This window comes from Macaca mulatta, chromosome 5 (assembly GCF_049350105.2).
Source record: "Macaca mulatta isolate MMU2019108-1 chromosome 5, T2T-MMU8v2.0, whole genome shotgun sequence".
In the NCBI taxonomy this organism is placed as follows: Eukaryota; Metazoa; Chordata; class Mammalia; order Primates; family Cercopithecidae; genus Macaca; species Macaca mulatta.
Genome location: NC_133410.1, coordinates 79,258,564 through 79,271,587, shown reverse-complemented (window position 1 = coordinate 79,271,587; position 13,024 = coordinate 79,258,564). Strand labels below are relative to the sequence as shown.

Below are 13,024 nucleotides of genomic sequence, written 5' to 3'. Positions count from 1 at the left end.
AGCCTCGAACTCTTGGGCTCATGCAATCCTCCTGCCTCAGCCTCTGGACCAGCTGGGAATACAGGTGTGTACCACCACACCTGGTCAATTTTTATTTTTTTTGTAGAGATGGAGTCTCACTATGTTGTCCAGGCTGGTTTTGAACTCCTGACCTGCAGAGATGGGAGGATCGATGGAGCCTTCCATCTCTGACTTTTAACATGGTCTAGAAGGCCTCCATGAGCTCTATCTCACCTCTTTTTTGCTCCTTCCCCGCGGACCTTTACAAGGTGCAGCCATTCCAAACTCCTTTCACTTCTGATTATCTCATGTTCTCTCTCACCTCCCGGCCCATGCAATGAGGTTGCTCCCCAACTACATTCTTACTCCTCTTAGATTTGCAGAGAAGCCTTCCCTGAAAGAAGCCCTCTCCCACCTCCCAGATTGGGTTAGGCTCCTCCTGTGGCTGACTTCATTGTCTCCCTCCAACATTGCTTAGAACGCTAAGTTGCAACTTTATGTCTAATTGATTGCTCCACTAGTCCATAAAATCTAGGAGGAAAGGGCTGTATCCTCAGCCCTTGACACACGGCCTTGTACATCTTAAGTATGCATATGAACCACTAGGACAACCCTATAGGTTGTGCATGATTATTCCAATTGTTGTCATTGCTGTTATTTTAAATAAAGATGGGGGCTCACTATGTTGCCCAGGCTGGTCTTAAACTCCTGGGCTCAGGTGATCCTCCCACCTTGGCCTCCTAAAGTGTTAGGGTTACAGTCGTGAGCCACCTTGCCTGGTCAATTATCCCCCTTTTAATGGATGCGCAAAGAGTCGAGGTTCCACTGGTTTTCCACTGCAGTGTCTCTGCTGAAGACTTAAAAATAATAAATAATAATAATAATAAAAAAAATCACAGAGCTGTGCTGGACTGCTGGGACTTCCAGAGGACAAGGCCCTCTCTTCAGTGAGGCTGATCTCCACAGAGCCAGCCCTCCTTCCCCTCCCAGCCACAGCTGTGTGTTGGAAAGCTGGAGGCCTGGGCCCCTAATAAAGAGCAGACCTCCCAATCTCCTCGTTCCCTCCCCCTCCCCTCACATGGTTTTTCAAATTAAAAGCAACTAAAAGGAAAGACCTAAGGAGCAGGAGAGGGCGGAGGCACAACAACATGTTTAAACCGAGGAAGGGGGCTCTCTCGCGAGGGAAGGGGTATCCAAAAGCCAGATCCAGAGGGTTCCAGTCCTACCAGTCTGTCCCAGCCTCTAAGGAGTGTATGGCCCACCGGGCTGGACTGGACCAGGAAACAAGTTCTTGTCCTCAGGTCCGTAAACAAGCTGTGGTGTTAGGAACCCTCTGCTTCTACTTCTCCTTGGAGAGCGAGCCCCTCAAACCCAGAAGAGAGGCTGCACCTTGAGATCCAGCCAACAACCACAGAGAAGAGGAGGTGGGTGCGGAGTCCTGGGGAGGGTAACTTTCACCTCAAGCTGCACAGACCCATCTCGATCTTTTTGTAGAATTCCTCCTTTTTCAAGACTTGTGCCGTTCTGAATTCTGAGCGTGCAAAGAGACTCCTTAGAGCTAGCTTACAAGCCTCAGCTGGGGCAGACCCGAGGCCAGGGCGTCCCTCTCTCTGCGAGGATCCCTCACATCTGTGCGTCGCCTCCACTACCTCCGGGCAAAGGACCCTTCCGCGCTGGACCCAGGGAGGGGGCTATTCCAGATGCAGCCAAGGGTTAAAGGGGGTGAGGGAAGGAGCAGTTCGCACCATTTTCTTTTGCAAACCACCAAACGGGCCCTTCGTTTTCAAACTGTGAAGCCAGAAACATCCTCTGTTCCCTTGCCCCGCCCATCACCATTTGAAAAAAATAATTCACAAGTTTAAACGTGATTTTCACAACTAACGGCTTTGATAACTGTTACATTCGTAAGGCTTCTAGAGCAAACGGACTTGAATTCTTCGAGGAAAGTACAATTGGGGGTGGGGCTGGAGAGCAGTGGAGGAGAAGACACAAAAAGCCAACTCAGCGGGAAGCGCCCTCAAAGCCAAAGGTGTGGCCCTCGGAGCTGCGGCCGCCCTCGCCCGGGAGTTGGGGCCGGGAGAACGGGCCCTGGAGGCAGGGCAAGGCACGGCGAGATTTTGCTTTTGTTTATAGTGACCGTTTTGATCTGGTTGTAAAAAGTTTACGAGGCCCTCTTTTTGAAGGTGAGCTCATCGACTGCACCTTTTTATGCCCTTGCTCCCAATTTCATGTCGCCTGCTGGCGTAGATGCGCAAGGCCGAGGACAGAACTGTCACAGTCCCTACCCTTTTCTCCTAACTTCCCGGCCCGGCTCAATTCGGGAGTTGAGCCTCCTTCCTCTCCGCACGCAGCCTCCCCGACTCCCCGTTTGGGGAGAAAACCCACATTCTTAACCCCTTGATAATCCCTTAAGGAAAAAACAAAACAAAAAACCCCAAGAGGCTGAAAATTAGAATCCGGGCGCGGGTTGAGATCTGCGCAGAGCTGCCCAGGCCGGTGCAGGTCGCTCCTCTCCGGGTACACGTGATGGCCTGGTACCCTCCTCCCACCTCCCGCACGGCGCCCAGTCAGAAGCACAGGAAGGGGAGAAAAGACCCGCAGCCCGCCTCAGGAGGGCAAGCTTTCTGGCCCCCTGCGGTTCCGGGGCCATCCCGGACCCAGGGCGTCGAGGGACCAATCTGGAAGGATCTTAGAACAAACACTGGGAGAACGCGGCAAGAACTCGCCCCGCCTTCACCCGACGCTCCGGACTGACTGCCGGGCGCAGACCCGACTTCTCCCGAACCAGCCTCGTACCAGCCTTAGAAGGCGGAAAACAGGATTCAAACCCGCCTATGAGCAGTGGTAGGGGCGGGGGCTGTAGGGGCAGGACTCGGTTTAAGGAACCAACCGCCTCGGTTCGAGGGTCTCCTGTCCGGAGGTTGCTCCTGACCACTGGGTTTATTTTGTTTTGCAGAGGAGGCAGATGTTGACCTCTCTTCTTTGCACAGTCTCTCCGCGAAATCTTCCCCCAACCATTTGCTTTCTTGCGCCACCCCCCACCGGGGCACTATCCCCGGAGTCAGCTCCTCAGGCCTTTAAACCTTCCAGAATGTCACACATGGAAACCTTTAACAAATGTTTGTTAATGGTCATAACAAAGGCATCATTCAAATTAGGCAGGTAATTACTACCAGAAGGACAACTGGGTGCTCGCTTGCTCATCCATTGCTTTCTGCTTTAAACTCCTGAGGAGTCGCTGCCTGGAGCCACTCCCGCCCGGGCTGCTTTTCGGGCCCCATTAAACTGCTCTGAAATGAACTGTGAAGTTACCATTTGTGGGCGGAGAGCGCTGGGGCCCTGCGGACGGAAGACCCTGGCTTGACCGGGCTAGCAGTGTCGCCGAAACAAAGCAGTCCTTCTGGGTAGGCTCTCTGTCTCGCGTCCTACCCTCTGGGGCAACTCGCCTAAAAACCCAGTTCTCAACTTAACAGCAAGAAGCCCAGCAGCCGCGTTTGCCTTTTATTCCGCACTCTGATTTTTGGGGGGAATCGTTTGTCCCGCTCATTTTCTACAAACATTACGGTATCCTGTTAGCATTCCGAACAAGGGGCTGTTCATATATTTGCCTTCAATGATTTCCTGAAGGAACATGTGGAAGTAATAGCGAGCTGTGCAGTCACCCGAGCTGAAGATGCACGAGAGCAGGTCGCGTAGAAGAGCTGGGGCAATGGGGCCCCCAGCGCAGCCCCAGGCGCCCTATTTCCGAGGCTGATACCCCAAGATCCTGTCCTAATTAGACACAGCACCGCGCCCGTTGGAGTACTTCTCTGTGACTCTCCTCTGTCCACTGCACTGTGTCCACTCCTGGTGAAGGAGGAGACGGCTGTTGGACGTGCCAGTCCCAACCTGGCCACCTTGGCCATTTTCAGAGTGCTTGTGTGGGGGTGGGGTTGAGGGAGAAGGATGAAGGATGACCCCCAACCCCAACAAGAGAATTCAAAAATCAGAGAGCGAGAAAGGTGAACGCGCTCCCATCCCCCGCTGTCGCTGGGAAGCCCCACTCTGCCCAGGTCTGGTTTCTGGAGCATCAGCGCCCCCTTTCCCTCGCCGGCAGGATCGTTTCCTCCCGACACTGGCCTCGCGCCTTGGGCGCAGGGTTTGGGGCTCAGCTGTCAACTCCGAAGCATTCGTAGGGTTCGACCCACTCGGCGGGAGGGAACGGAGGGAGAATCAAAAGGCACCCTCTCCCACGATGCGGAGGCGGCGGGACGATTCCCCAAACGCCCAAGCTTGAACTTTTTTGTATGCGAGTTAGAAGCCAGGGCAACCTCGCCCAGATAACCCCCAAAACAAAGGCACGACCAGATAAGTGACTTAAAGGGAGTAAAGGTCGTTCTATCGGAGAATGTTCCAAACCTACACAGACCCTCTTTTCTTTGTACCCTATTTCAGACTCCACCCAGTCTTGCACACACACACACACACACACCCACCCCACACACAAAACAAAAACTCATCGTTGTCATATTGGACTCAACAGTTTGCCTAATCCCGTTAAAGAACTAGCAACTATATAGCCCTTAGCCCTTCCCCTAAAAGACCCTTAGTTCAAAACCGCGCAACCGCTTGGAGATTTCTCCCGAGGGCCCTATTTCTAGTTGGGCCGAGTTTGTAGAAGGGACGTTTCTTGATTCTAGATTTATATTCTCTCTGGGTATTAAATGCAATTTTGTATGTTCCTTTTCTTGTTTTCAAAGAGAACACAAAACTATAGCAGTCTAAGAAAATAACCCCAAAATGGGGAGGCAAACTCATTCTGGAAATGATGGGCTGTTTGTAGTTTCACAAAACCGCTTTCCCGGCAGAGCACCAACACCTCCCCCTTCCACCCCCCCATCCCATCTGGTCGGCTTCTCCCCGCCCCCCCAGTTGTTGTCGAAGTCTGGGGGTTGGGACTGGACCCCCTGATTGCGTAAGAGCAAAAAGCGAAGGCGCAATCTGGAGACTGGGAGCTTCAGAGCGCAGGGGAGTTTGAGCGAAACTTTTATTTTGAAGAGACCAAGGTTCGGGGGGGGGCTTATTTCCTGACAGCTATTTACTTAGAGCAAATGATTAGTTTTAGAAGGATGGACTATAACATTGAATCAATTACAAAACGCGGTTTTTGAGCCCGTTACTGTTGGAGCTACAGGGAGAGAAACAGAGGAGGAGACTACAACAGATCATTGGAGGCCGTGGACACACTCTTTACTCCATGTGTGGGACATTCATTGCGGAATAACATAGGAGAAGGTAAGGAAGAAGAAAAAATGATTTTTTGTTTATAAGAGAAGTCCCTGATCAGACTCTGGGACTGGAGAAAGGGAAGTAACTTCAAACTTTGGGCGACAAGAAAAAAAAATGGAGCTGGATTCCAAATGTGTGTCCAGAGAGGAATTTTTTTTTTTTTTTCGGAATAAACTTCACTTGGGGATGGGTGGGAGATAACCATAGAATTAGAAAGTCTAGGGATTTTTTTTTAAACACACATTTTCCAGACCTATTTTTAAAAAACAATGTTTTTCTAACAACCCTATGGCCTCCCAAAGAAATTGTTTAGGCTTACATTTTTGAGGTTTCTTTTGGGAGTGGGGGTGGTGTTCATGAATACTGGGCCGAACACCAAGGAACTGGGGGTGGAGGCAGAGGTGTTTGCCCTCTTCTTGGCAGTGGGTCCTGGAAGGCGACAGGTTTTAAATGAGTGTTTTCATTCCTCGCCTGCGGTTTGGCGGGACAGCGCTGCAGCCCGTGGTGTGGAGCGCGGCTGGGGGACCAGGGGAGGTGGGGAGAGGGGAGCGCGGAGGGGGGCGCGGGAAGGGGTTGCTGGTCGCAGGAGGCGGGCAGGGCTCGGCTGGAGACCGGACCTCCGTGCTGGCCTGCAGCACATGGAGCCGGTCGAATGCGCGTAATTACTGGACGGCGCTGCTCTGGGTGAGAGTCCGGGCCAGATTTGGCGCAGCGGTGACGCGGCTGCGGGACAAGCAGAGGGGCGCGGGCGTGGGCAAGGGTTTGGGGCGCTCTGGAGGGGTTTGTCGGGTCAGTGAGGTGCTAGGGAGAGCGGGTGCCTGCTCGGCTGTACGCTCGGGTTGCACGCCCTAGCGCGGGGGCGACAGCGGCGGCGCGGGCGGGCGGTCTGGAATAATGACAAACACATTTGGCCCTGAGTGAAGAAGTCGATGTCGCCTCGCATTCCAGCAACTGGGATTTGAGGAATTTCGAACCGCACACCAAGGGGTCCTCATTGTGCGCCGTGGCCCCCGCCCCCGCCCGTCTCCCTGCGCCCCCTCCTCGGTGGAACCGTTTCTGCATTGCCCGGGGCTCTGCTGCCGCTCAGTTCTGGCCTCAGGCAGGAAGAGAGGAAAGGTCTCCAGGAAAGTGTCGAACTTCTTGTAAGTTAGGGACCACTTGGAACTGGGGAAATTTGTTTGCAGGTAAGAGAAAGGTGGGAGGTAAACCACATTCTCCCTCCGGGCAACTGAGCCCTGGGCACCCCCTACCCGGCGCCCCTCTCCGCGCGGGGGTGCACGGCACTTGCCGTCTGCGCTCGCCCAGCGCTGCTCGGTCCTCTCTAGTCGCCCTTTTTCTCCATTCTTCTCCCTGCCGGGTTCAGAGCCGTCTGTGCGTACTTCTCCTTCCTCTGCTGTCTACCCCCATGGAAACAAGGTTTATACACGATTAGCTCCGCCCGGCTGCGTCCGGGGAGCGGGCTGCGTCCGTTTGACTCTGAATATGTGGGATCAGCTGTTCTATTCCGAGAGGGTGACGGCCAGTTCGGAGCGACAAGGAGTGTGGCCCGACCCCAGTCCGGTTGCGGGAGGAAGCCAGGAGCCGGGGCCGGGCCAGGTGTGCGGGAACTGTCGGTGACCTGGCCTCGAGTCTTGGTCGGGAGGGACTTGCTGCCCAGGCCGGCTGTCCGTTGTGCATCCCTCCTGCAGCCAGAGGGCCGGTCCCGCACTTCGCTCCCCCAGTTCTGCTAAGACCTCAGGATGTGCGCAAAGAGTGCCTGGAAGAACTTGCCACTCACTCCATCTCCCTGGGTGGGAGGCAAGCATGGATGGGACCCCTATCAGGTCCCGACCGCCCCACGTCCGAAAAGCCCCGGGCTGGGCGGTGTGGGAAATGGCTTTTTGGCTCCGAGGCCGAATTGCTCAATGTTTTGGACCGACTCGCCTCGCCGCGGTCGCTCCTGACCAGAACTAGACAGATTTTTGGAGCAGGGAGAGGCATCCAGGGCAAACGAGGCACGACAATCCTCCGCAGTGCATCTCACCCAACAAACATCCCGCAGCCACAGAAGGGGAGGAAGGGGTCCCGGGCGTGCGCACCTCACCAGCCGCCGCGCTGTCCCACCCCCGACCCCTAATCTGGTCAATCTGGACCCCCGCACTGCCGAATTGCATCCCCTCCCTCTTCTCCCTCTCTCCTCGGCCTCCTCCTTTCCACAATCCTCACTATGAGGAGGCCCTGCCTCGCCTTCCCGACAGGCGCGAGGCCGAGCAGCCTCGCTTTGACGCACAGGTCAGGCCCTACTTCGGAGCTTGCACAGTTTTGGGTTGAGCCAAGTGCAGCTGGACCTCGTTCACAAGAGTGAGGAGGAACGAGAGTGGGGGGACGCCAAGAATGAACCCGTCGTTAGCCCCCGGTGCCCTGGCTCTTGTTTAAATCCGTAGATCGAGAGGGACTTGAAGGAGAGCCCAGGCTCCCAGCTCTCCGCCCCTGGGCCAGTTTCCTCTCGGGACGCGGACTGAGGAGGGATGCAGGGGGAGGGGCATTGGGCTGGGCTTTCCAGCTGCAAACACGTCTGGCGCCGAGGCGGGCCCATTTTGTGCCTCCTGGGGACAGACCGTGGGCGGCGCGCAGCGGCAGGACGCATTTTGGGGACGTGGTGGCCAGCGCCTTCCTGCAGACCCCGCAGGGAAGGACTCCCTCTGACCTCCGGGGAGCTGCGACCAGGTTATACGTTGCTGGTGGAAAAGTGGCAATTCTAGGAAAAGAGCTAAAAGCCTGATCAGTGACCGAAAGGTGTGGGTCTCAGGGTCCCCCTGGTCTAACTCGCCGGGTCCACCGCAGCATCAGCCTTGGGGCGGCAGATAATCTTTCGGTCTCGCCTGGGGCGCAAGATACAGGATCGGGGCAAATGGCATCTCCCAACTTCGCCCTAGTTCAGTTTCTGCCAGATGGTTGTCGTTTGCTGAAGTGGCTCGGCGGCATTTCCTTTTGTTTTAAACTGATCAGTGAGCGAACCCGGGATGGGCTGAAAAAGTAGATTGTAGGAGGGAATAATGGGAACCCCGACTTGGGGCGCCTCCTTCCCTGCCTCCTGCTGCAGTTTCTTGGCCCCCGCGAAAGGGTAGCTACAAGCGCGGGTGGGCGCGGACTTGTCAGGGGGCAGAGGCGGCTAAGGCGCGTGTCGGGCAAGCTGGCACCAGAGGGCACTTTTTTTTTTTTGGACAGAGTCTCACTCTGTCGCCCAGGCTGGAGTGCAGTGGTGCGATCTCGGCTCACTGCAACCTCCGCCTCCCGGGTTCAAGCGATTCTCCTGCCTCAGCCTCCCAAGTAACTGGGATTACAGGTGCCCGCCACCACGCCAGGCTAATTTTTGTATTTTTAGTAGAGACGGTATCACCATGTTGGCCAGGCTGGTGTCGAACTCCTGACCTCAGGTGATCCGCCCACCTCAGCCTCCCAAAGTGTTGGGATTACAGGCGTGAGCCACCGCGCCGGGCCAGGAACAGTTCTTAAATGCCGAGAGGGCGCAGGCTAGCTCTCTCCAGCATTCCATGTGAGCCGCTACCCACTGCCGGGCGGCTCTCGTGCCCATAGGAGGCGCTGGCGAGCGCCTGTAACCCTAAACCCCTCGGCCCCTTTTCCCCCACCCGCCCGGCCTCTCTTCCCGCTCTCCCCCCTCTCCCCACACCCTGCCCGGCCCCCTCTCGGGTCTCAGTTGAAAACAATGCAAACGCCGAGCTTTGTGCCTGGGGCGCGGCGGCCTTTGCAGCTCTGAGGTACAGAGTGCGGCGCGCACGGACGCAGGTCCCGGGAGCGGCTGGGCATCGCCACCAACCCCAGGACAACCGAGCCGCCGAGGGCGTGGTGGAGGCGGGAGGGCGAGCCGACCGCGCAGTGTTCCTCTGGATCCCGGGGTCAGAAACCGGACGGTGGCTGGGGCTGGACTGTCCGAGCGCAGAGCCTCCCGGGTGAAGTCTGCGCGCAGCACTCCCGGCAGCGCTGTCGGGGACCAGGAGCCTGTGCTGTGGGCTAGCGGGCCGGCGAGCCGGGTAAGATTCGCGGGGCTGTCGCGCCCTCTAGTGGGCTCTGGGGGCGCATCCCGCTTTCCCCAGCCCCGGGCGGTCGGCGCCCGGATCTCAGTGGAGCGCGGCGCTGGAACCCCGGGGGCCCGGAGCGGAGGCTAACCTGGGTCACCTTTCCTTTCCTCCGGGCCGCCAGTGGACGCCTCGCAGGCTCTGTGTGGGCCCAGAAAGCGCCGGGTGGACGAGAGGGGGCCGAGGTCGCTGGGTTTGGATTGAGAATGGAGCGTCCTTTTAGTTCAATGTGGGAGAAGCAGGGGAGGATGGAGGAGGATGGGTCCCGTGCGTTCTCGGGGGACAGGCGCCGTCTTCTGCGTTCCAGCCCCTCGCCAGCTCCCTTTCCCCTCGGGCGGCCTGTTGCTGTTTGTTTGTTATACGACCCTGCGTTATTGTGCAACGGGAACAGTCGTTTCTAATGCGCCCGCGGTTCCCGGGCTGCGCGGCCGTCGCGGCCTTCGCCAGGCTGGTTTATGAGGGGCAGTGGTGTCGCGCGGACAGATAGGGCAGCGCAGCCCGGGAACGGCGTCGCGGCCAAGGCGGTCCCCCGCCCCGAGGGGGCGGAAATGCTGAGGTGTCGAGAGCGTGGGTTTTACAGAACCCGAGTAGCGAGTCCGGCTGAGTCTCTGCGGCCTGGCCCGGCAGCGTCGTCTTCCCGGCTCCTGAAGCCCCGCTGTCCCAGCGCACCCGCTCCCAGTGATGGGGATGGTGATGGGGACGATGGGGAGATGTCCGCCTACCCCGAATTCTTCTGGGGTCCCGAGGAGATTTAGCCATTTTCAACAGCAGTTTTCGTATTTCTGCTCAAACCCCGCGGGCTTTCAACCGAGGTCGCCACGAAAGCTAAAAGTACAGCCTAAGGAAGGGGGAGACTGGAAGTTAAGATTTGGGATAGTGGAGCTCAGAATTCCTGGCAGACGCGTCTGTGTCGCAACCCCTGGACGCACGTCCTTCGACCAACACTGCCATCTGCTGGCCACTGGCAAGAACTACCGCGATCCGCTGTGAGAATGGGCTTTGCGGAGACTCCAAGCTAGTACTGGCATTAGGAGGTGCTTTTTTTTGATTGATTGATTGATTGATTGATTGATTTTTTGCTCTGTAGGACCGTAATACGTGACTGATTTTCTTTTCCTGTGAGGCTACAAGAATTGCTGGAAGACAGCATTTTTATTTCGTGGAAATTTGTGTTGTGTTTCGCCTTGGTTATTAATGCTTTGCATTTACATAGTGAACATATTATCAGAGCAGGCCTGTGAGGAAGGTAGTGGGGGGTATTGGTGTTCCCGTTTCTGAGTGAGGAGACCTATGTCGGGGCCTTGGTGACCTCAAGATAAGGTTGTGCCATTAGGAGTCACACCCGTTTGGTGACATTCAAAAGGATATGTCATTTTATTCTCCCGTGGTTAAATATCTGGTGAAAGGAGAGCACCCATGTTTATGAGCCCAGATTGTCCCATAAAACGCTCCTGTGTAAAAACACTCCAGCCTCCTCCCCTTACTGGAATGTCTGATGGAGCTCCGGGAGATCAAAACAACAAAACAGGCTCTGGTAGGGTGCAGAGGTCCTGGTAAACACACCCTCTGCTGGAAAACAGGGAGAAGTTTCCATCAGTGTAGACCTGCACTTGGGTTGCCTGGGCTGAAGTTAGGAGACTGCGTAGAAAAAGGAAGATGTGTAATTTTCACAGTTAGAATTAACTTAGGAGAGCTGAAATTAGCTGAACCTCGGAAATCTGAATCTTGAAGTCACCAGTGGCTTTGGGATTATGAGAGAGTCTCCTGTGGTCTTTAATCATGTGAGGGTGGGGTGAAATTAAATATTCAGTGGTTCTGCAATGGGATGCACTGTGCAATTGGTGATTGAGAAGCAAGCTCTCTGGCTTTAGGAGAAGAATGTCTTGCTCTTAGTCCTTCTGGAAATAGAGCCTTGCATTGCCTGCTGTCTCTTTACACTGCCTTGGGTTATACAGTCGTGTTCAATGGCTCTTTAGTGCTGTTTTAAGGGCAGGAGATGGCACCCTGTTAAAGAGAAAGGATAGTAGCTGCAAAAGCATTTGTTTCTCTGTTTCTGTGACTGTATATGTTGGCTCATCTTTGAATGGTCTTTATAGCTACACCAGACTGTAGGTAACAGGGTCATGGGAGTGGATTGCTGGTGTGGGCTGAATCACAGTTCAGATCCATGTCTCCAGGAGGCAGGAGGTGCAGGGCAAGTCATGTCGCTTCTGGGGCATCCGTCACTTTCTTAGTTAAGGAGAAGTTGAAGGAGCTGATCTAAAATATCTTGGGAGTCTGCAGAAAAAGTTTTGAAAATTAAAGCACTTTCAATTAAAACTCTATAATTTAGTCCTTAAAATAATGCCACAAGGCAAGCAACCAGTCAGGCCTTACTAGTGCTTCCTAGAAGAAGAGACTGAGGCTCAGAGAATTTGAAAGAGTGTCAGATTTGGGATCAGTGGCTAGTCCAATGTGATTTCCATCCTTTCTTCTGAGAGAAAGCATAAGAAGGCCAAGAGGATGGGGGAAAAGCACAAGTCACCTGCCTTGGAGTCAACAGAGCAGGGATCTCTTTCTCAGTTTGCTTCTCTAAGTTATGGCAAATGCTTTTTGAGCTGTGATTATTGAAGATGGGGGCCGAAGTTCAACATGTAGTTGGCATGAGGGAAGTAATCATGATTGAAAAAAAGATTTGGTTGAAATCTATTGTTCTTCTCTGCAAAGGAGGCTGTTCTCATGGATTCTTAGTAGTGCCATGTTTCTCAGAATTTGTGGCTTCAATTACTTATATTTGCACACCTGACTTTAGATGAGCACTGGAATAGCAGTTACTAATTAAGGACGAGCATTTAGAGTAGAAAAAGTGGCAGGAACAGCCAGATTCACTCCCAGAGAGCCTCACTACAGGTCTGATAGGTGAGGAAAGTCCCCATTTTTCCCATTTTTCTTCATTACCTCCCTGTGGGGCAAGCACTGCCATTATTCGTGAGTCACCTGTCTGAGTTATAGATAAGTAATGACATGAAACTTCACAAACACACCGAGCACAGTGGCTCACGCCTGTAATCCCCGCACTTTGGGAAGCCGAGGCGGGTGAATTGTTAATGATTTACATTTACATAGTGAACATATTATCAGAGCAGGCCTGTGAGGAAGGTAGTGGGGTGTATTGGTGTTCTCGTTTCTGAGTGAGGACACCTATGTCAGGGTCTTGGTGACCTCAAGCCGAAAGCTCAAACTGCTACTGCTACTCCTAAGGTTGTGCCATTAGGAGTCACACTCGTATGCTGACATTCAAAAGGATATGTCATTTTATTCTCCCGTGGTTAAATATCTGGTGAAAGGAGAGCAGACATCTGGTGAAAGGAGACCAACATATACAGTCACAGAAACAGAGAAACAAATGCTTTTGCAGCTAGTATCCTTTCTCTTTAACAGGGTGCCATCGAGACCAGCCTGGCCAACATGGTGAAACCCTGTCTATACTAAAAATACAATAAATTAGCTGGCCATGGTGGTGGGCACCTGTAGTACCAGCTACTCGGGAGGCTGAGACAGGAGAATCGCTTGAACTTGGGAGGCAGAGGTTGCAATGAGCTGAGATCACGCCACTGCACTCCAGCCCAGGCGACAGTGCGAGACTCTATCTAAAAAAAAGAAAAAAAAGAAACTTCGCAAACAGGCCTAGATTTCTACCC

General features: G+C 54.3%; 1 protein-coding gene across 3 annotated transcripts in view; it reads left to right on the top strand.

Moving 5' to 3' along the window:
* The first annotated feature begins 5,104 nt into the window (after window positions 1–5,104).
* Window positions 5,105–13,024, top strand: part of PDGFRA (platelet derived growth factor receptor alpha) — a 64,276-nt gene continuing 56,356 nt past the window's right edge. Inside the window, exon 1 of one of the 3 annotated variants that reach the window (XM_015138691.3) lies at window positions 5,105–5,274. The gene's annotated coding sequence lies outside the window, so the exon portion shown is untranslated. Of the gene's footprint in view, window positions 5,275–7,845; window positions 8,044–8,796; window positions 9,300–13,024 lie in introns of those variants that run through there. The other 2 variants (XM_078002668.1, XM_078002667.1) reach the window with 2 other exon arrangements.